At 40.0% G+C, this 23,190-nt stretch overlaps 1 long non-coding RNA gene across 1 annotated transcript; it reads right to left on the minus strand.

Moving 5' to 3' along the window:
- Positions 1-6,396: 6,396 nt before the first annotated feature.
- Positions 6,397-20,095, minus strand: LOC147370782 (uncharacterized). The gene is made up of 3 exons (XR_015165460.1): positions 20,008-20,095; positions 9,236-9,271; positions 6,397-6,817 (listed from the first exon to the last, which is right to left on the minus strand). It is a non-coding gene; the product is annotated as an uncharacterized LOC147370782 (long non-coding RNA).
- Positions 20,096-23,190: the final 3,095 nt, after the last annotated feature.

A 23,190-nucleotide genomic window follows, 5' to 3' on the forward strand; every position in this document is an offset into this window, starting at 1 on the left:
ATCTATGTATGAGTTTATTTGACATGAGTTTACTCTGACATCATCTAGTGTCAGAAAATTCTAGCCTTTCCCTGCTCCTTATTTATAATATTTTTCTCCAACAGAGAGGAAGCCTGGCTCTCATTGTCTACAATAGAGACATTTGTTGAATCCTAGTGTACACATGGAGAAGGCAATGGCACCCCACTCCAGTACTCTTGCCTGGAAAATCCCATGGACAGAGGAGCCTGGTAGGCTGCAGTCCATGGGGTCGCTAAGAGTCGGACACAACTGAGCGACTTCACTTTCACTTTTCATTTTCATGCACTGGAGGAGGAAATGGCAACCCACTCCAGTGTTCTTGCCTGGAGAATCCCAGGGACGGCGGGGCCTGGTGGGCTGCCGTCTATGGAGTCGCCCAGAGTCGGACACGACTGAAGCGACTTAGCAGCAGCAGTGTACACATAGAGTAATTAGAACATGCTAACCCATGAAAAGTATGATAGAGATTTACTAAGTAGAATGCAGTATTTGTGCTTTTTTTTTTTTTGTCTTCAGTCTTGGAGTATCTGTATACTGTTCACTTGTATTTTTAATATCTTTTTATTGCCTTCTTATCAGCCTTTAAACACCTCAACCCTCTCCTGTATGAAAAGGACTATTTCTCATACTTCATTCTCCTTCCACTTAGTCCTTAGTTCTGAAAGCACTTGAATAATTCTATATTCCCTATCATCATTTCCTCTTATCTTCACTCTTGAAGTCACTGCACTCTGACTTCCATCTTCACTACTCCCCAGAATCTCCTCCTACTTCAGTCACTTCTTACCTTTGTGTTCCTATAATCAGAAGTCAGTTTTTTGCTTGACATCTCAAAAAAAAAACACAAAATACAATACGCTGTTGACCTCTTTCTTTGACAACGATGGTAAGGAGTCTTCAGTATTCCTGCTGTTTATCTGGCTGATCCTTGTTGTTCTTTACAAGTTCCTCTTCTTTCTTTTTTCCCTTTCTTATTTATTTACTTATGGCTGCACTGGGTCTTTTTTTTCTTTTTAGGTCTTAAACATTGATGCTTCCCTGATTCTTTTAGCATCCTCTTCCATACTTACCGTCTGGCTCCTGAATAATCTCAATATATCTAATGATTTATAATTACTATCTGTATGAAAATGACTCTAAAATTTGGAACCGCAATTTAGACATTCCCAGGGAGTACCAGAATTATATATCCAAATGCTTATTAGACAGTCTTCATCTGAATATATCATAGGAACTTCAGATTCAACATGTTCAATTATCAACCTGACTTTAGACCTGCTTCTCTTCAATAAGCCTATTTTCAAAATCTTGAAAAGTCTCTTTCCCTTCACATCCAAGTCTTCAGATATAAAGAAATTAATCCTTTTCATGATTTGTTTTAAATATTTTTATTAACCATTTTTTTATTGAAGTGTAATTTACAATGTGTGTTAGTTTCAGGTGTACAGTAAAGTGATTCTCATATATATGTGTATATATATATTTTTTCAGATTATTTTCCACTATAGGCCAAGATATTGAATATGGTTCCCTGTCTACACGACAGGTCTTTGTTTACCTATTATATATCAGATCAGATCAGTTGCTCAGTTATATCCGACTCTTTGCGACCCCATGAATCGCAGCACGCCAGGCCTCCCTGTCCATCACCAACTCCTGGAGTTCAGTGAGACTCACGTCCATCGAGTCAGTGATGCCATCCAGCCATCTCATCCTCTGTCATCCCCTTCTCCTCCTGTCCCCAATCCCTCCCAGCATCAGAGTCTTTTCCAATGAGTTAACTCTTCGCATGAGGTGGCCAAAGTACTGGAGTTTCAGCTTTAACATCATTCCTTCCAAAGAAATCCCAGGGCTGATCTCCTTCAGAATGGACTGGTTGGATCTCCTTGCAGTCCAAGGGACTCTCAAGAGTCTTCTCCAACACCACAGTTCAAAAGCATCAATTCTTCAGCGCTCAGCCTTCTTCACAGTCCAACTCTCACGTCCATACATGACCACAGGAAAAACCATAGCCTTGACTAGACGGACCTTTGTTGGCAAAGTAATGTCTCTGCTTTTCAATATGCTATCTAGGTTGGTCATAGCTTTCCTTCCAAGGAGTAAGCGTCTTTTAATTTCATGGCTGCAGTCACCATGTGCAGTGATTTTGGAGCCCAGAAAAATAAAGTCTGACATTGTTTCCACTGTTTCCCCATCTATTTCCCATGAAGTGATGGGACCCAATGCCATGATCTTCGTTATATGTATGTATATGTTGATCGCAAACTCCTAGTTTATGCCCCCCCGTCCCTTTTGGTAGTAATAAGTTTCTTTTCTTTTTTTTTTCTCGTTCTCTCTCTCTCTCTTTTTTTAATGCACTGCTCAGCTTGCAGGATTTTAGTTCCCCTGTGATGGAACCCATGCTCCCTACAGTGGATTGAAGTCTTAACCACTGGATCACCAGGGAATTCTCATAAGTTTGTTTTCTATGTCTGTGAGTCTACTTCTGCTTTGTAAATTAGTTTATTTGTATAATTTTTTTAGATTCCACATAGGTATAAGTGATTTCATATGATATGTGTCATTATCTGTGTTTCATACTTTGTTCAATGATAATTCTGAAATATGACGCATATTGCTAAAAACAACACAATTTCTAGTATTTAAATCATATTAGTCTAAAATTCAAACAAAAAACTGTTATAGCAATGAACTCCTTGCATCTAAACTTCATCTCCTGGAGAAGGAAATGGCAACCCACCCCAGTATTCTTGCCTGGGAAATCCCATGGACAGAGGAGCCTGGAGGGCTACAGTCCATGGAGTCACAAAAGAGTCAGACACAACTTTATTGTTATTCAGTTGCTAAGTCGTATCTGACTCTTTATGACCCCATGGACTGCAGCATGCCAGGCTTCCCTGTCCATCACCTTCTCCTGGAGTTTGCTAAAACTCACGTCCATTGAGTTGGTGATGCCATCTAACCATCTCATCCTCTGTCACCCCCTTCTCCTCCTGCCTTCAATCTTAGTATCTAAACAACAACCTGTTCCATTTAGATTGTATTCCTTTCAGTTCCAAAAGTTAGACATTTATGTATTTCAATTTTGTTTAAAGTAGCAACTAATGAGGAAAATCCATCTCTAGTATTCGTTTAATTATATGTCCCAAAGTTTACAAAGCCAAAGATATCTGGACTTCATTTGTGATTTTTATCTCTTTATTGCATTCTTTGTACTTCTCATTGATAAAGTTTCAAGTCCCAGACATTCCAGCTCCTATAAGCCCCAGTTCTCTCTGGTCTTGCACTACTGCTCTCTTCCAGGCACCTTCATCTCTTTCTTTGATCACTGCAACTGACTCCTAACTGATTTCACTTCCTCAGTCTTGCTTACCCACATACAACTAGCCATACCACAGAGCACTCTTTCTAAAATGTAAATCTGCTTTGATCACTTTCCAATTAGAACTCTCCCTTTTGTGCTTCATGACATCATGAAAAAAGTGAGGGGGAAAAAAAAACCCACAGGAGACATTTTTTGCAAATCATATATCTGATAAAGGACTTGTAGCTAGAATGTACAAAATACAATTGCAACTCAATAACAAAAAGATAACTCAATTTTAAAATGGGCAAAGGGGACTACACTGCTAGTCCAGTGGTTAAGAAACTGCCTTACAATGCAGGGAACTCAGGTTCAATCCCTGGTTGGGGAACTAAGATCCCACATGCCACAGGGCAACTAAAACTGAGCACCTCAAGGAAAAGCCCTCATGCAGCAATGAAAACCCAGCATATTTAAAATTTTAAAAATAAAATAAATGGTCAAAGAATCTGAGCAGACACTGCTCCCATGATGGCCAATAAACACATGAAAAGGTACTCAACAACATTAACTATCAAGGGAATTGTATTAACCATGTGTTTCTGTTTTTTTGACATTTTGGGGCCTTGCTGATCTTGAAGAACTGCCCCTCCTGCGGTTAGCCAATATTTATAGATAGTAAGGCATGCCTTTCATCTGCAGACTAAATAATCTACAGCCTAAACCCTCAATCATCTCCTTTATCAGGTTCTTATACTCCAGGCTACTATTTCTCTGGAGGTCTCAGTCCAGGAACCAGACAAGCTAGGAGCAGCCCCTTTACCCTGGGGCCTATGGAAATTATCCACCTAGCCAATCTTCAGAGAAAGCAATGGCACCCCACTTCAGTACTTTTGCCTGGAAAATCCCATGGACAGAGGAGCCTGGTAGGCTGCAGTCCATGGGGTCGCTGAGTCAGACACGACTGAGCGACTTCACTTTCACTTTTCACTTTCATGCATTGAAGAAGGAAATGGCAACCCACTTCAGTGTTCTTGCCTGGAGAATCCCAGGGACAGGGAAGCCTGGTGTGCTTCCGTCTCTGGGGTCGCACAGAGTCGGACACGACTGAAGCGAATTAGCAGCAGCAGCAGCAGCCAATCTTACTCTACCTCACATGTTCATTCTCACAGAAATCACAGTAAAAGTTCTTGCCTACATTCCCCTCTTCGCCTGACTGAACTTGGTGGCTCCTTCTGCCATGACATGGCTTGCCCCCTCCTCTTGAGATCTCTGAGCATTACAGTTATCTTTTCAATGACAATCTGACCTGTTGACCTTTCATACCTGAATAATAATAAACCTACGTTTTAAAACAAAAATACAAATTGAAAACAAAATGAAATGCCTTGTCACACCCACTAGGATGATGGTTATCAAAAAGATGGACAACAGCATATGTTGGCAAAGGTGTGAAGAAATTGGAATCCTCATACATTGCTAGTAGGAATGTAAAATGGTGCAGCTGAATGGAAAACAGCCTGGCAGTTCCTCAAAAAGTTAAACATATAGTTATGACATGACCCAGAAATCTACTCCTAAGTATACAGAAAATATGCCCACACAAAATCTTGTACATGAATGTTTACAGCAACATTATTCACAATAGCCAAACAGTAGAAACAAGCCAAATGTCTATCAGCTGATAGGTAAAATGTATATCTATGCAATGGAATATTATTCATCCATAAAAAGGAATGGGAGCTTCCCAAGGGGTGCTAGTGGTAAAGAATCCGCCTGCTAATGCAGGAGATGTGGGTTTAATCCTTAGGTTGGGAACATCCCCTGGAGGAGGACATGGCAACCCACTCCAGTATTCTTGCCGGGAGATTCCATGGACAGAGAGACTGGCAGGCTACAGTCCATAACGTCCCAAAGAGTTGGACATGACTGAAGCAATTTAGCACGCATGCACACACTAATGGTAAGGATTTGGTGCTTTTATTATAATACTGCCATGGCCCAGGTTCAATCCCTGGTCACAGAATTGAGATCCCACAAGCCACACTGACTGCACTGTGTAGTCAGAAAGTAAATAAATAAAATGTTTCTTAAAAAAAAAAAAAAAAGTATTGATACATAGTGCAACATAAATGAATCTTGAAAACATGATAAGTAAAAGAAACCAGTCACAAAGTACCGCGTATTATATGATTCATTTGCATGAAAGGCCAGAATAGGTAAATATAGAGAGAGAAAAAGTAGATTGGTGGTTGCCTAGGGACAGGGAGTAAGAGTAACAACTAAACCTTTCTTTTTGGGGTAATGGAAATATTCTAAAATTGATTGTAGAAAGAAATGTACAATTCTGTGAATATACTAAAAGCCATTTGTTGAACACTTTAAATAGGTGATTTGCATGGTTTATGAATTATATTTCAATAAAGTTTTGAAAAAGGAAAACTTTTCAATAGCTTCCCACTGCCCTTAAAATAAAATCTAAATCACTAAGATTAATAGGCAATAAGGAATCTGGCTCCAGCTAATTTTTCTAATGTCATCACTCACAAGGCCTTTTCATCAGTCATTACCCTCCTCTTTTACTCTAATTCTAGCCATGCTGAATTTTATTTTTTGTCATCTCCCTGAATATGTTTGGTAGTGTTAAAATATGTCTACAAGATCTTTGACACTCATCCTGATAAAAAGTTGAAGCATACTTCTCCCCTTAAATACAGAGTAGACTTAGTGACTCACTTCTAATGAGTAGAAAGTGGTAGAAGTGATTTTTGCATGGCTTCTAAGACTAGGTCATTAGGCACTGTGGCCTCGTTGCTCTCTTTTGGGGAAGTTGCCATATTTCAAAGATACTCAAGCAGCCCCATGGAGAGACTCATGCATAATAATGGGGAACTGAGGCCTTCTGCCAACAGCCATGTGAGTGAGCCATGTGGGGAGCAGATCCTCCAGTCAAACTTTAGCAGAGCCTCCAGATGACTGCAACCCCAGCCAATATCTTGATGTAACTTCATGGGTGACGCTGAGCCACAACTACACGATTAAGTCACTTCCAAATTCCTGACCACAGAAACTGTGAAATAAAATTTTTTAATTTGATATTTTAGTCTGCAAAAACAAAATCAAGCCAAAAAACAAACAAAACCCTTAGAATAGGCTTTTCAAACTATGTAAATTCCTCCTTTCCAAGGAAGCAGAGGGTAGACCAGTGTAGGTTATCCCTAGGGCCACGTGTATCCTGCTACAGCAGCTTGCTCTTGGTTGGGTTTTGATCCTTCTTTGAGTCATATCTAGATCATTTTCCTTATCTCCTTCTTCTCCCCTTTCCTCATCTTCTTCTCTACTGTTTTATCATAATCATGGTCTTCTTCAGTAACTTCTCCAGTCAAGTATAATACTGATCTTGGGATTATATATTCATGTAAAAATTGATGACGTTTAAGGTGTGCAGGAAGAATAGCTTCAGCAGCAGCATCAGATCTCCACTCTCAGGAACTTCAGGAGGGACAAACAAATTAAAGAAAGAATATTAGAATCTGTTTTAGTTACAGTACAAACAGACCCAAGTCCCTTGTTTCTGCTTCTTAGTGGTTTTCAAAATGACAATTCTTTCCTTTTTTCCAGTCTACGTGGCATCTTGTATAACCCATAATTTCTGGTCCATCAAAAGAAAAGGGATCCGAGTCATCTGGTTATGACCTCATATTATGTGTCTTAGTCAACACTTCACTTGTGAAATATTCACTGGGTTCAAAGTGAAATTTGAAGACAAAATACATAGGCTGGCCTGTACCTAAGGACTTTACTTGAGTACCTTTCGAGTGCTTCAGCGTAGGTTTATCATTTTCCTGAAACATACCACTGAGCAAATCAACACTTAAAAAACAGTCAACCAAAATTCAGGAATTCCCTTGAGGTCCTCTTTCTCTTTATCCTTTTTCTCATCTTCAATCTTGGCCTTTACTTTTAGCCCCTCCAAAATTTCATCTTCCTCATCTGGTTTCCATTCAGTCTTCTTATGTAGGTTCATAAATGATCTCAAATGGCTTATCAGATAGAGGCTGATAGAGAACAGCATACTTTCCTTCAAGATCATAAATTTCCTCTCACAGAATTTGGCTTCTATCTGGACACATTTAACTTGTATCTTGTTAAGATATCTCTTGTTAAGAGAGAACTAATGTAACATGGCATGCTACCTGTCACCTCAAAGCCAAACATCATGAGATATTTACTTCATTAATATCCAGTCATTCTTAGCTTTATCACTTTCAAAATCATTTTTAACGGGCTTTTAAACTACTGATTAGTTCCCTCTGCTATTTGCTACCATAACATACATTCATGCTGCTGCTGCTGCTGCTAAGTCATGCCAGTCATGTCCGACTCTGTGCGACCCCAGAGACGGCAGCCCACCAGGCTCCACCATCCCTGGGATTCTCCAGGCAAGAACACTGGAGTGGGTTGCCATTTCCTTCTCCAATGCATGAAAGTGAAAAGTGAAAGTCAAATCGCTCAGTCATGTCCAAGTCTTTGTGACCCCATGGACTGCAGCCTACTAGGCTCCTCCATCCATGGGATTTTCCAGGCAAGAGTACTGGAGTGGGTTGCCATTACCTTCTCCGATACATCCATGAGTTAAATCATTTATATACCCCGACAGACTTAAGTTTAATGAGGTCCCATATGGGATCTCTCTTGTCAATATTATGTCACTAGCACCTGCCACAATACCTGATATATGGTAAACTATAAATAAATATTTGAGGAATGAATAGTTACATGAATGAATGATTGGATGAAGATATATAAGGAAATAATGTAATGAGATAAAGAACCCATGTGTGCAGAAGCTGCTATGAGAGTACAGAGGAAGGGGATTTAATTCACACCACTCCCTTATGGTGTGAATTTTTGGCAAGTTACTAATCTCTCTCTCTCTCTCTCTAAGGGACAGCTTCCTTATGCATAAAATTAGGATATAGCTCCTGCCTCATAATGTTGTTGTATTTATAAACTAATACCTAGTAGAAAATAAAAATGATAATAACACTTGGGAATTTAGAAAAGAGCTCCATGAGAAATGAATATCTCAGTAGAGTTTTTTTTTTTTTAAGATTTATTTATTTTTTGGCTGTGCTGGGTCTACATTGCTGCACTCAGGCTTTCTCTAGTTGTGGCAAGTGGGGACTACTCTTTGTTGTGGTGTGCTGGCTTATAGCTGTGACTTCTCTTCTTGCAAAGCACAGGCTCTAGGCCCAAGGCTTTTGGTGCTGCATGTGAGCTCAGTAGTTGTGGCACATGGGCTTAGTTGCTCTGCAGCATGTGAGATCTTCCCAGACCAGGATGGAACCAATATCTCTTGCATTGCAAGGAGGATTCTTAACCACCGGACCAGCAGGGAAGGCCCTGGGTAGAGTCTTAAAGCATGAATAAAAATTAGGCAAAAAAGGTGGGGGGTGGGGGTCAGAAATCTAGGCAGAGAGAAAAGCAGAAACAGTTTCAGAGGTTAGAAGTAGCAAAGTGCATGTAGAAAACTCCATGCAATTCAGTATCACCAGAATATAAAATGCAATGAAGGGAAGTGGCAGAATGTGAGGCTAAAGATGGGAGTTAGGGCTAGTAACATGGAAGACTTCCTCTGTTATATTATGCTTTTGGAATTCTGAAAAAAATTAGGACCATTAAAAGAGAGTGGTTATATTTGCATTTTGAATATACTATTCCAATTAACTTTAAAATCAATAACCTTCACACCCACTGAAATGCTTATAATAAAAAAGATGGACGGTAATAAGTGTTGACAAGGATTCAGAGAAATTGAAACCAGCATGCATTGCCATTGAGAATGTGCAATAGGCAGCTGCTTTGGAAAACAGGCAAGCAGTTCCTCAAAAAGTTAAACAGACTTACCACATGATCCAGCTGTTCTACTCCCAGGAATGCACCCTAGAGAAAGAAAAACAATCCATCCTCTCAAAAACACGTGCATGAAGATTGGTAGCAACATTATTCATAACAGACAAAAAGTGGAAACAACCCAACGTCCAAAATTGAAGAATGGATAGATAAAATACGGTACAGCCATACAATGGAATCACAAAATTTGCCCATAAAAAGAAATGAAATATTAATTCATGCTCCAACACAGATGAACCTTGAAAACATTATGCTAAATGAAAGAAGCCAGGCATAAAAGGCCACATGTTATGATTTAATTTATAAATAAAGTTTAGAATAAGAGACAGAATGTAGATTAGTGGTTGATAGGACTTTTTCTAGGTTAGGGTGGAATAGGGAGTGACTGCTACTGCATAAGGAATTTCTTTTCCAGAATACAAAAATGTTCTGAACTTAAGATTACTGTGATGGTTAAACAATTCTGTGATTATAGTAAAACCATTGTACATTTGGAATGGGTGAATTTTATGGTAATGTGAATGATATCTCAAAATATATCTTTTTATTAAAAAGCCAATACTCTTTCTAACCTATTATTTTGTTACCTGGCTATTACTATTATTATTATATTATAGGTTTCTCTTATATAATGTGACAAAACATATATGCTATGAAAGTCATACATTTTGTTTTACAATATTGCCTTTTGTAGCATTAAATTTTTACTTCTTTAAAATTTCCAATAAAGAAATAGTTTTAAGAGTTCCTACTCACATACTTAAACTTTACTATTATTTCTATCATATTGAAATTGTATCATTTCCCAGGGCACATTGCAACTATAAGGAACATTGGAGGTAGATTTTCCTTATATAGTTGGTACTTTAAACCAAACCTAAAATACATAAATTTATGACTTCTGGGAGCAAAAGAAATAGTCTTAGAAGAATATAAGTATATGTTATTGTTTTGAGTTGAGAAAAAACATAAATTTTTTGTATGTGAGAAATTATTTGCTATAATAGCACAGGGAATATAGTCAATATTTTATAACTATAAGAGTATATTATTTAAGAATTGTGAATCATTGTTTTACACCTGAAATTTATATAATATTGTAAATCAACTACACTCCCCACCAAAAGTAAAACAAGAGTTCTTTGCTACAAAAAAAAAAAAAAAATCACCACATAATTTTTTTTCCCCACTTAAGGTTATTTAACACCACAAATCTTGAAAGATATTTGCTGACTTTCAACAAAGGGGAGATGACTGCAAAGATTCCTGCCCTCTGATGTGTATGCCTTGTATATAGTCCCCTCCCCTTGAGTGTGGACCCAGTGAATATGACAGAGTATTATTCCTGCTATTAGATTACTAATCTATGGCCTTTTGGTTAAACCAACAAAAAGATTATATTTGGTGTGTGTGTGTGTGTGACTCTTTGTGACCTTATGAACTGTGGCCTGCCAGGCTCCTCTGTCCATGGGATTCTCCAGGCAAGAATACTGGAGTGGGTTGCCATGCCCTCTTCCATGGTATCTCCCCAACCCAGGGATCAAACCTGTGTCTCCTGGGTCTGCTGCTTTGGCAAATGCACAACACCTAGATTTCAGCCTGCTAAGGCCTTGACCAGTTCAGTTCAGTCGCTCAGTCCTGTCCAACTCTTTGCAATCCCATGGACTGCAGCACGCCAGGCTTCCCTGTCCATTACCAACTCCCAGAGCTTACTCAAACTCATGTCCATCGAGTCAGTGATGCCATCCAACCATCTCATCCTCTGTCGTCCCCTTCTCCTCCCGCCTTCCATCTTTCCCAGCATCAGGGTCTTTTCAAATGAGTTCAGTTCTTCACATCAGGTGGCCAAAGTACTGAAGTTTCAGCTTCAGCATCAGTCCTTCCAATGAATGTTCAGGACTGATTTCCTTTAGGATGGACTGGTTGGATCTCCTTGCAGTCCAAGGGACTCTCAATAGTCTTCTCCAACACCACAGTTCAAAAGCATCAATTCTGGTCAAGCATCAAGGCCTTGGCCAGAGGACCCAGCAAACTCAGACAAGACTCCTGACCCATGTGTGTTGTTTTAAACTACAAGTTTGTGATAATTTTTTATGCAGCAATACAACTAATATAGAGGAGATAAAATACGAGCCAACTTCCCTTAGATTCTCTATTTCTCTTTTTTCAATTATGGTATTCAACATCTTACCCTGCTTTCTATTTTTTTTTTTTTTCCAGCCATGCAGCATGCAAGATCCTAGTTTCCTGCTGCTGCTGCTGCTGCTAAGTCGCTTCAGTCGTGTCTGACTCTGTGTGACCCCATAGACAGCAGCCCACCAGGCTCCCCTATCCCTGGGATTCTCCAGGCAAGAACACTGGAGTGGGTTGCCATTTTCTTCTCCAGTGCATAAAAGTGAAAAGTGAAAGTGAAATCGCTCAGTCATGTCTGACTCCTAGCGACGCCATGGACTGCAGCCTACCAGGCTCCTCCGTCTATGGGAGTTTCCTGACCAGGGATCAAACTCTTCCCCCCTGCAAAGGAAGCACAGAGTCCTAACTACTGGACCACCAGGAAATTCCCTCCCATCTTATCCATTTTTAAAGTGCAGTTCAGTAGTAAGTTTATTCACATTGTTGAGATCTCCAGAACTTTTTCATCTTGCAATTCTGAAACTCTATTCCCATTAAACAACTCCCCTTTTCTTCTCCTCACCCTCTAATAACCACCATTCTACCTTCTGTTTCTATGAATTTGACTACTTTGGATACCTCATTCAAGTGGAATCATACAATATTTGTCTTTTTGCAACTAGCACATTTCACCTAGCAAATTCCTCAAGTTTCACCCATGTTGTAGCATGCGACAGGATTTCTTTCCTTTTTAAGGCTAAATATTTTACTGTGCATATGAGACAGCAGGGAGCAAGGCACAACCTTTAAAAGAATGACAGAACCCGAGGACATGACATAAACTGGTTAGAACCAACTAAGTCCAAGATGGCAGACGAGTCGACTTCCACTAGACCCTGAGCCTCAGTATACACTCACTGTAACACATCAGGATACTAAATGACACACCCACAGGTGCCATGACAGTTTCAAGGCCACCATAAAAGGTCAAATAGTAGGTGGTGGCCCAGTTCTTGGAAATCCCCACCCCTTCCCTAAAATAGCTAGAATACTCCTCCCCACCTCTATAAAAACTGATGACCTGGTGCTTTCTGAGATGGCCACACTCCATCGATGGAGTGTGTATCTCCCTGAATAAACTTTCTTTCACTTTACTATGGTTCGATCTTGAATTCTTTTCTATTCTCAAAGCCAAGAACCCGCATGTGACAGAGGTCCCAAGGGCTTGACCATCCTCTTGTGCCCCACTTTCTTTCCTGCAGCATACCCACCGCATTTTGTTTATGTGTCCGTCTGTCGATAAATATTTAGTTTGCTTCCACCTCTTGACTATTGTAAATAATGGTGCAGTGAACATAGGTATGTAAATATCTCTAGGAGATCCTGTTTTCAATTCTTTTGGATATATACCCAGAAGTTGGATTGCTGGATTATACAGTAGTTCTATTTTTAATTTTTTGAGAAACTACCATTATGTTTTCCACGACAGTTGTACCACTTTATATTCCCACCAATAGCACAGTGTTCAAATTTCTCCACATCTTCCCTAATGCTTGTTACTTTCTGGGGAGTTTGTTTGTTTGTTTTATGTTTTGCTTTTTTGGTTGCCACATCCCTCAGCCTGCAGGATCCTAGTTGCCTAACCAGCTAGGAATCCCATGCTGCCTGGGATTCAGTTCAGTGGAAGCAGAACCACTGAACTGCCAGAGAATTCCTATTTTCTGTTTTTTTTAATAATGGCCATCCTAGTGGGTGTGAAGTGATATCTTACTCTTGTTTTGATTTGTATTTCCCTGGATTAGAGATGTTGAGAATCTTTTCATGTGTGTATTGCTTATTTTATATCACCTTTGGAGAAAGGTCTATTCAAATCCTTCACCCATTTTTAAATAAATAACTAATTTATTTATTTGGCTGTGCCAGGTCTTAGTTGGGGCACCCAGGATCTTTAATCTTCATTTCAGCATGTGGGATCTAGGTCCCTAACCAGGGATCGAACCTGGGCCTCCTGCATTGGGAGTGAAGAGTCTTAGCCACTGGATTACCAGGGAAGTCCCCTTTGCCCATTTTTTAATCAAGTTAGATTCTTTATTGTTGAGTTGTAGGAGTTCTTTATGGAGTTTGAATATTAACCACTTGTCAGATATTTGATTTACAAATATTATCTTTCATTTAGAAAGTTGTCTTTTTACTCCATTGACTGTGTCCTTTGAGGCATAAAAGTTTTAGTCTGAAGTAGTCCCATTTGTTTTGGAGAAGGAAATGGTAACCCACCCCAGTGTTTTTGCCTGAGAAACCCCATGGACAGGGGAGCCTGGCAAGCTGCAGTACATGGGGTCGCAAAATTGGACACAACTTAGAAACTAAACCACCATCACCCAGTCCCATTTGTTTATTTTGCCTTTATTGCTCGTGTGTTTGATGTCATATCCAAGAGATCACTCATTCCCAAGTCCAGTGTCATGAAAACTGACTCTTAAATCCCAAGCACGTTCTCCAGAGAATTCCCAAGCAGGCCAGTGGTTAGGACTCCACACTTTCACTGACGTGGCCCAGGTTAAGTCCCTGGTTGGGGAACTAAGATCCTGCAAGCCACGCAGCATGACAAAAGAAGAAAAACCACACACACACAAAATGCTCTCCAGATTCAGATTTTTCAAACTACCTGTGATGAAAGCCAAGTTTTCTCTTTCCAATTCAATACTTTCGTAAAATAAAATAAAAGTTAATTACTAGAAGGTGAATTTAAAAAGAACGAAGACATCAAAAATGCAAGCTGATATTTTTATAATTAAATGAAACAAATTATCCTGTCAAATTGCCATAAAACTTTATAAATGCTTGTCCTCAACTTCCATGATTATCTGGCTACATACCCATAATACTAGCTCAAGAATTCACTCCAGTCCACAGTGCACACTCTGAGACTTTTGAATAGCACTCCTCCAGATCTTCCTCAATGGTATGATATGGCAAATAAAGTAAAATATCCACTGTGCCTTTATGTAGCCATAGTGCCTCTATCGCTTATACACAGAGCATCCCCAAAAAGTTAAGATTTCCTATTATCACACAAGGGCAAGAATGCCTTCAACCTGACCGATCTTCACTGTGACAATGTACAGTGGTCTAAACGACTCCTCTCCATCACCAAAGTTAGTTAAAACAAGAACTCAAAAGAATAAAGAAAAGTGACTCTCACTGTATCCTAGTTCCCTGTAGCAGCCCAAACACCTTTATCCTCCATTCCCCACTTAGCCAACCAAAATCCTACAATTAGCAAAGAAGGATCCTTTTCAGTATGTAAAAGTAGGTGTAGAACTACTCAAAGAATTTTTACTTCTTTTACTTTATCTCAAGGTTTTAGGAGAGAAATCAACACAAGAGGTTAGAGGAAATGCTTCTGATTCTGTTGATGTCACCTCATCTCAGTAAGAAAAGCTGTGGAACTCATTATTATGGCAGTGCCACACCTGTCCTTTTTGCAACATGTGTCAATAGAGCTCAGGCATCTCAAATATACTGGGAGAAAGTCAATTTGACCCAATCCTGTATTTTGTAGAAAGAGACCAACACTTGCTATAAACAGACTCAGGAGTACCTACAAGGAGAACGTGTTCTTACAAAGACAAAGTGACTGTAAGTGTTACTGTGGAATCTGCCCTGAAGCTGAAAGATGGCACAAGAATAGGCTACTTTTACTTGGATTGTATGTTTATTTGTAGTGGCTTATGGGGGTGAGGGTGGGGCTTCCCAGGTGGCTCTAATGGTAAAGAATCCACCTGCCAAGGCAGGAGATGAAAGAGACACGAGTTCGATCCCTGGTCTGGAAGATCCCCCGGAGTAGGAAATGGTGACCCACCCCAGTATTCTTGCCTGGAAAAATTCCATAGACAGAGGAGCCTGCTGGGCTATGGTCCTCCATGGGGTCACAAAGAGTCAGACACGACTGAGGGACTGAGCGAACACACACATGGGGGCAAGGGTAGCTGATGCAGAATGTGATATTCCTCTGGGGTCAGGATTTAAGGTGGAACAAGTAAGTTACTCTTCTAGGGGGTAAAATTTAAGTGGTGCCCAGAAAACTCAGTAATCAGGATGATTATTTAATATAATGTTTAAAAAATAAAACCTGGTGCAAAAACTCCCATAAAAGAACCCCAAAATATCACAATGTTAAAGATAGGATCAATATTGCTAAATTACTCTTGTTTCAGGCACCAGCATAGATAGGCATATCACTGCTTGGCACTACCACTGAATAAAGATTACCTGAAGACAGAGCTGCTTTTAGAAAACTATTTCTTTTTGGTTTTTCTGTTTTGTTTTTGTTTCTCAGGAAAATCTGAACAGTCATGATCAAAGCAACGTCTTGGAAGTCACCTCCACAATTCCCAGGATTAAGATGGCTGATCATTGACCTTTCTAACCTCTTCTTTTGAAAATGTCCTACAGAGAACTCCCTGGCGGTCCAGTGGCTGGGACTCTGCTTTCACTGCAGAGGCCCTAGTGTCAGTCTTTGATGGGGGCACTAAGTTCCCGCAAGCCACGCAGTGGGGCCAAAAAAGAAAAACCAGAAATATAAACCTCATCTTCAATAAAACTAGGAAATATTTGTATCCCCAAACCCCAATATAGGAAGACAAAAAGCAGGTGGAATGGTCAGCAGAATTTTGAAGAATACTCTCAAGAAGCAAGACTACCTCAGGAAAGATTGAAACCTGTAGTACCCTGGAAGGTAGTGGTAGGAATAGGGCATTGAAAGCAGTGAGTGGTGTCTGAAAAGACTGAAAAAGTTTTAGCGCTACAAGCCTCACTCCGTCAATCAGGACCACCCCTCCCCCACACCCACAGTACTTTCTGGGTCGGGGGGAGGCTTTCTGGGGAGCAACAGGCGGGAAGAGGGCAGAGGTGAGGATTTAATGAAAATGAAAGTCTGCATTCTGAACTGAGATTCCCCAGTCCTCTTAGCTCACTCTGTGCTACAGCTGCCAACAGCCAGCCTTATCCTTCCCTGCGGATTAAAGGCACTTTTTCTTGATAAACTAACTTGCTACAGAGAAAGTACCTACACACTGACATTTGGGGGACCACACCCTCACCCACAAGCTTGCTGGCTACCTCTTTAATCTAAAAATAAGCCCACAAGATGACAAAACCTACCCACTCACACAGAGCTTCCAGTCAGCTTTGCAGCCATTCATTTGAAAATCTGAACAAACATCCAAGGATCACCAGATCTTTGAGGAAAGTTTCCAACAGTACAGACAGAGACCAAAACAAATAAACCCAGAGTGGGTAAAGAAAAACCCAGAGGAACAGATAATGCAGAGGTAGCCAAACATTTCAAAAAAGTAAATTAACATTCTCAAGACGCCAAGATTTTGTATTCCTGAAATAAGACTGAAATTCTCTCAGGAAGGAAGGAAGGAAAGGGAGAGAGCAAAGGAAATGACAGGGAGAAGGAAGAAACATTAGAAAACAAAAGGAGCTTTTGCAAATTAAAAATGAGGGTGAAGTAAAAAATATAAGAAAATTAAAAGGTTAAGCCAGGAAGTTCAACATTTAACCAAGAGTTAAATGGAACAAAATTATCAAGAAAACAGCACAAGAACATTTACCAGAAATAAAGCCCAAGTCTCCAGTTTAAGAGTATATTGAATATACAGATATGGAATCCTTATGTTGTATACTTAATATAACTAAAATAATGTTATGTGTCAATTATATCTCATTTTTTTTCCTTATTGTTTTATTTTATTTTTTTTTTAATTTTATTTTATTTTTAAACTTTACATAATTGTATTAGTTTTGCCAAACATCAAAATGAACCCACCACAGGTATATCTCATTTTTTAAGAAAAAAAAAGACCACATTGAGTGCCCATTATAATAAATTTTTAAAATAGCAACTCAAGTACATATGAACTTGAAATTTCAGAATGCAACGAGATATGATTCTAGAAGTTTTCAAAGGAAGATCACATACAAAAAATTGGAAATTAAACAGTATTAAATTTCTCAGCAACAATGGATGCTAGAAGACAATGGATAATTGTTGTCAAAATTCAGAATTAGAAAACAAATTTTTAACTTAGATATATTTAGGCATGCATAGTATCAAAATGTTTATCTTCTTTTTACCCTTGTTCCAGATGCTACTGGGGGATGCACTCCAGCAAAATAAAAGAGTAAACCAAGAAAGCGTAGGTCATCAGATTCAGAACTCTGGATTGTTCAAGGATGACTGCTGTGTGATAGGTCTAGAAAGAAATGAGTACAGATCCAAGGCTGGGGCCAGACTTCTCTCTAGGAGGGAGGTCTACATGGAGAGGAAGTGGCAATGAAAGTGTGAAAAGTGGAATTCACAGTCACTTTACAGAGGAAGGAAGTGGAAGGAAATTCTTCAAACCTAGCTAGAAGTTCAAAGAAAACTAAGCAGAGGGGGGGAAAAAGGAGGGGGTGGGGGAGGTTAATGTCATTATTCTATATTCAGGCTAAGAAGTAAACAGCATAAATGTGTAAAACATATTAATAAGCTAGTGGTATTAAAAACTGGAAAATTAAGGAGGAATGTCATATTTTCCTAAATACAGAAAAACTTTTAGGCATAAAGATATGCTTTACAGTAACTAATTATAAAAGCAAATATTGAAAGCAATCTAAATGTCCAACAAGTGGGGAATAGTTAAATAAATTGTGACTTACCACTTCATGGAATTTAAATTAATAACATTACAATCATTGCTGCACAGCAACAATTCATTATAGAACCTGCCTTGAGAGCAGCTTAAGTTGAAAGAACAGAGAAGAGAATGAGAGTTGCTTGTGTGCTACTGATAGGGATAGAATAGGATAGTTATACAGGTAGTTGTAGAAGTCCCAGTAGGGAACTACAGATAGAGAGGGAAACTTAGGAAACTTTGGGAGACCACTGTAAGTTAATGATTACTCAAGCTTTTGGAAGGTGGAATTAAGCAGACTTGCTTAACTCTAAAGCCATAAATAAAAGTATGAGATATGCCCCAGGCCATTAGGTGAAAGAAAAATGTTACCACTCTTCTACTAATATGATAATCCTAGTTTGACCTCATAGGGTCAGACACTCTCCTGCCTGATATGAAGAAGCTAGTGATGTACAAGACTCAAGACTATGTCTACTTGAAGAAGGCTGTCTCTTTCCCTCCCCTTTGACTATAAAACTGTAGCCCACTTAATCCTTGGGGTGGGCTTCCCTCATAGCTCAGTCAGTAAAGAATCTGCCTGCAATGCAGGAGACTTGGGTTTGATTCCTGGATTGGGAGGATTCCCTGGAGAAGGAAATGGCAACCCACTCCAGTATTCTTGCCTGGAGAATCCCATGGACAGAGGAGACTGGCGGGCTACAGTCCATGTGGTCTCAAGAGTCGGACACGACTAAATGACTTTCACTTTCATTAATCCTTGGAGCAGAGCTCCCTCGCCTGCCTGCTTGCATCTCTTACAAGATTAATATTAATAACTCTGTTTCTTGCCTATCACTTTACCCCTCACTGAATTCCTTCTGCACTGAGACACAAAGAACCTGACCCTCAATAAATCTAGAGAACAGATAAGTGATAAAAAGATTGTGGTTTCAAGCCCCAAATAGAGTTTTGGCTGGGTTTGAGTCCCAATCTGAGGTGAAGGGTTTTATTACTACTGTGAGAAACTAAAACCAAATGCCTACAGAAAGATCAATCAAGTAAATCCCCAAACAGGCAGCCTCAGAGCCCCCACATGGCTAATATTCAGTATTGTCAGGAGGAAGTAGGAAACAGAAGGTAGATGTTTTGGTAAACCTGTATCTGATGGTTTTGGGAAGAAAGACAGGAGGGTTACAATCTCAAAATTGTACCACCTGGAACAAGACAGATGGCAGGAGCAATGTCAGCCTACCTCAGGAGTGACCTCATTCACTGTGCAATGGGAAATCATTGGGGAAAGGTCTTGGATACATCCAAGATCAGAGGACTCACATTCCCCTTTTCCTAGGACCAGAACCTCAGCCAATCAAAAAAGCTACTCTTCATCCCTAGCAACTCCAGGCATGAAGTCCTGGCTGCTTCCTCATAGGATCAGTGAGGCAAGGAAGCAGGGACCCTGGGTAACCCTACTGATGACTACAAGCCCCAGAGGCTCCAAAGTCATCTGCCCCAACTCTTTGAGCCTTATGCAATATGACTGTTAGATGGCTTCAAGAGCACGGCCCTTTAGGGCTTGAAAAACTGAAAACCTTGGCCTACATTCCCCATCCCCACCCCCAAAACAAGACAAAAACACTCCATGAGTACAGGAGTCTGCATTACATTTTCTTGTCTTAGTTAAGACTGTTTTGAGATAGAAACTGCAGTCAGAAAGTAAAAGTTCACTGTAAGAATACAAGGGAAATCTGTTGAACCCATAGGTTTGAAACATAGTGAGGGAACCAAGAATGCAAAGCTATCACAAACAAATCCAAATGCCCTCTTCGTCTCTAGTCTGTCTGTCCCTTTTGTCTTCCTTACATTCCTCCATCCCTCCCTTTCCCTCCCTGTCTCTCTCTCTGTGCCTTTCCTCCCTCCCCTCAAGGATTCTCCCTCTGTTCTCTCCTTGGGTGGGCTTCATCCTCTTCCCTCCCCCACCCACTGGCAAACCTGGAGAGGCAGTTTTGTCTCCTGCTCAGCTTGCTTTTTCTTAAGAGAAACATACCCCTTCCACACTTCCGCCTCCATTTTATTGAATAAAATTCTCTGTGGTTTACAAACGTCAAGTACTTCTGACTAATTTTGAACTTGCTGGCTCAATTGTCCTTCTCCAGCACCAGTCTGGCAAAAATCCCAGTCCTCAATCAATCCAATAGTTCATATTTTCCATTTGTGTGCCTGTGCTGCTATGAATACCTGGAGAAAACCAGCACCACTATGAATTCATGGTTTCTGGTCTCCACTGGGCTCTTATAACACTGTCCAGGAATTCTCTGACTCCCCCATCCTGTTCACACACCCATTTTCACAGATCTTCCTTACTCTTCTCCTCTCCAATCCTACCGCCTCTCCATCACTAGTACCAAATTTCCATGTTGATTACAATAGAAAGAAAATAGAAGTGGTAATAACAGTAGAGTGTGTGAGTGAGTGAAAGTTGCTCAGTTGTGTCCAACTCTTTGCGACCCCATGGACTGTACAGTCCATGGAATTCTCCAGGCCAGAATACTGGAATAGGTAGTCTTTCCCTTCTCCAGGGGATCTTCCCAACCCAGGGATGGAACCCAAGTCTCCTGCATTGCAGGCAGATTCTTTACCAGCTGAGCCACAAGGGAACCCCAATAATAGTAGAAGGTTGTTACAAATAATAATAGAGGAGAAACATAATAAAAATAATAAAACTCTGTTAACTCTTATCAGCTAAACATTCTTTGATCTTCTTTTCCTATTAACAAGACAGACATCTCTTCCCTTACCTGAGGCTAATTGTTTTACAGTGCTCCTCCCTTATATATTATTATACTTGCTGAAGGCTCACCCCACCAGCTAACCTTTTTTTTTTTTTTGGCACCATGCATAGCTTGTGAGATTTTAATTCCTGGACCAGGGATCAAACCCAGGCGTTTGGCAGTGAGACCACAGAGTCCTAACCACTGAACTGCCAAGGAATTCCCAACATCCTTTAAAATTTTTAATTAATTTTTTTTTTTTTAAAGAAAAGTATGTCTTAAACACAAACTATTTTAGCCTGTGTACTGGAGAGTATTGTGATGAACTAGACAGATATGGCTTCCCTCATGGCTCAGCTGGTAAAGAATCCACCTGCAATGTGGGAGACCTGGGTTCGATCCCTGGGCTGGGAAGATCCCCTGGAGAAGGGAAAGGCTACCCACTCCAACGGCCTGGAGAATTCCATGGACTGTATAGACCATGGGGTCGCAAAGAGTTAGGCACAACTGAGCTACTTTCACCTGTGAACTTTCCCAGAATTCAGACTTTGAGTTAAGAATTAAAATCTGATCTGTTACATAACAGGGAATACAGGGTGCTATGGAAATAGCAAAGAAATTTAATCTTACATAGGAAGTCAAATAAGATCTTGAGAAAGGTAAAATTGAAAGCTGCCACCTAAGGGCTGTATCAAAAGAGTTTAATAAGAAGGAAAAGGTTTAAATGCTCTGGAGCTCTAACCAAAATCTTATCAGAGATTTCCATGAAACTGGACAAACTAATTCTAAAATTGATTTGGAAAAGAATAAGAAGACCCAAAACAATCTGAAGATGAATAAGATGGGGAAAGTTGTCTTGTCAAGTCCTATTTTTAAATTATAATAATTAAGACCTATGATCTTGGTACAGAAATAACATCAGAGCAATGAAACCCTCTGCATGCTGTGCTTTCCTACTCATCCTCAAGACACTACCTGACTGCAACTGCCCCTAGAGAATCTCTGACTGCCCCTCCCTCACCATCTTGACTAGGTTTCATCTTATGGTGCTTCCACGAGTAAGAAGTAAGCACTCTTACTTCTCCATCACAGAACTTAACACATTCTCTCCAATATCTGTCTCCCTATCTGTCTCCCTATTAGGACAGAGACAATTACTCTTTTCCACTGTTGATCCTTAGCCTCCTAGCCTTCCTTTAAGGGAGGACTTAAAGTGCTACCTCGAAGGTGATATAAAGATACTATCCTGACCACACCTCACCAGTGTCTTAACTACTGTTGACTTTGCAGCCACTTTCCCTCCTTTATTGTAGATTTCATCAGTTCTGACCATAGTCATTTTCTCCTAAAGCCAGAAAATTTTCCAAATTTTGACATGTACACAGACATGTCAAAATCCATCACAAAAATTTTTATATATTTATTTATTTGGCTGCTCTAGGTCTTAGTTGTGGCAGGCAAGATCTTTAGTTGGAACATGTCGGATCTCGTTCCCTGACCAAGGATAAAACCCAGGCCCTCTGCATTGGGAGCTCAGAGTCTTAGCCACTGAACCACCAGGAAGTCCTCATCAAAAATTTGTCTTTGCAGTTTCTTGACATCCCAATGTTTGAACAGACTTCTTTTCTTCACCTCAGTCTCTCATTCAGAGGTTTATAAGTATACCTTTAAAATTATGAAATCAACCTTTCTGCTAAAGATATTAATGAGGATCATCCAAATGAAAACAGTCAGAGACTATTTATTCAGAGCTTGTAATGGCAAAGTAGTCAGTCACCATCACTTGCTTTTAGCAAGCAGGAAAACTTTATATATATATATATATATACACATACACACACATATATATATACACACACACATATATATATATATGCTTTTCCATTTAGTTCATTACAGGATATGTAGTTCCCTGGGCTATACAGTAGGATCTTATTGTTTATATATTTTACATATAGTAGTCAGTTAGTTCAGCCGCTCAGTCGTGTCTGACTCTTTGCAATCCCATGGACTGCAGCACACCAGGCTTCCCTGTCCATCACCAACTCCTGGAGCTTGCTCAAACTCATGTCCATCGAGTCCATGATTCCATCCAACCATATCATACTCTGTCATCCCCTTCTTCTCCTGCCTTCAGTCTTTGAAGGGTCTTTTCCAGTGAGTCGGTTCTGCACATCAGGTGGCCAAAGTATTGGAGTTTCAGCTTCAGCATCAAACCTTCCAATGTATTTTCAGGACCGATTTCCTTTAGGATTGACTGGTTGGATCTCCTTGCAATCCAAGGTACTCTCAAGAGTCTTCTCCAACACCACAGTTCAAAAGCATCAATTCTTTGGTGCTCAGCTTTCTTTATAGTCCAACTGTGTATCTGCTAATCCCATGCTCTTTATTTATCCCTTCCCTT

Source organism: Bos grunniens, chromosome 6 (assembly GCF_055505025.1).
Source record: "Bos grunniens cultivar Pamir isolate PY7600 chromosome 6, Bosgru_T2T1.0, whole genome shotgun sequence".
In the NCBI taxonomy this organism is placed as follows: domain Eukaryota; kingdom Metazoa; phylum Chordata; class Mammalia; order Artiodactyla; family Bovidae; genus Bos; species Bos grunniens.